Source organism: Galeopterus variegatus, unplaced genomic scaffold (assembly GCF_000696425.1).
Source record: "Galeopterus variegatus unplaced genomic scaffold, G_variegatus-3.0.2 Scaffold866, whole genome shotgun sequence".
Classification (NCBI taxonomy): Eukaryota; Metazoa; Chordata; class Mammalia; order Dermoptera; family Cynocephalidae; genus Galeopterus; species Galeopterus variegatus.
This window is the reverse complement of record NW_007726977.1, coordinates 507,606-508,557: the sequence shown is the minus strand read 5'-3', so window position 1 is coordinate 508,557 and position 952 is coordinate 507,606.

Here is a 952-nt window from a genome sequence, read left to right as displayed (position 1 = left end):
CAGACCGGGACCGGCAATGGGATCGCAACCCTCGGTGTCGTGCCCGCACCTCGCTCAGCCAATGAGCGGGAACGGGTCTGTATGTGGGATCCGAACCCTTGGCGGGAGCGCCCGCAGCGCTCCCAAGCGGCGCACTGCAGCAGTGCGCCACCGGGCCAGCCCCGTCTTTCCCTCAGTTTTGATATACAGGTATACATGTGTGTACATGCACACATATGTATACACATAATAATACCTCCTATTATTGAGCACTTACTAAAGCACCTCACCATTCGACTTTTTGTGCTCAATATCTCATTTAACCCTTATAACAATCCTGCAAGGAAGAGGATTGTTATAAGGGTTACACAATTTACAGATGAGGAAAAAGAGGCTTGCAAAATTTAAACAGGTACACGACATGCTCAGATTTTGGTTTTCAAAAGCTCACCCTGATGACAGTGTGCAGAATGGCCCGGAGACTGGGCCAGAGGTCAGTGGCTGCAGCAATGGCCCCATGGAGGCCTGAGCAGGGCCCATAGGTGCAGTGTCTTTCCTCCAGGGCCCTGTCTCCAGGTGCTGCCCTGCTGGAGTGAGCACCTCTCTTCCCTGTCCAGGAGCCCACCTTTTCAGCTGTGGAGGAGGCAGACTATTTGAAAGAAATGGAATTTTGCCCAGCTCCTTACACATCACTAACAAATGACACAAATCCAAATTCTTGCCTTCTCTCTCTCTCTCTCTCTGAATGCATGTGTGTATATAATTGTTTTTTCTGAACCATTTGACAGTAAGTTACATACATCTTGCTCTTTACCCCTAAATGCTCCATTGTTTCCTAAAAATAGGACTATTGTCTTACATAACCACGTACATTATCAACTTCAGTAAGCTTAACACTGCAACAATACTTCCCTCTAATCTACCATTCTTGTTAAAATTTGTTAAATAATCTTTTTTATAGCATTCTCCTCTC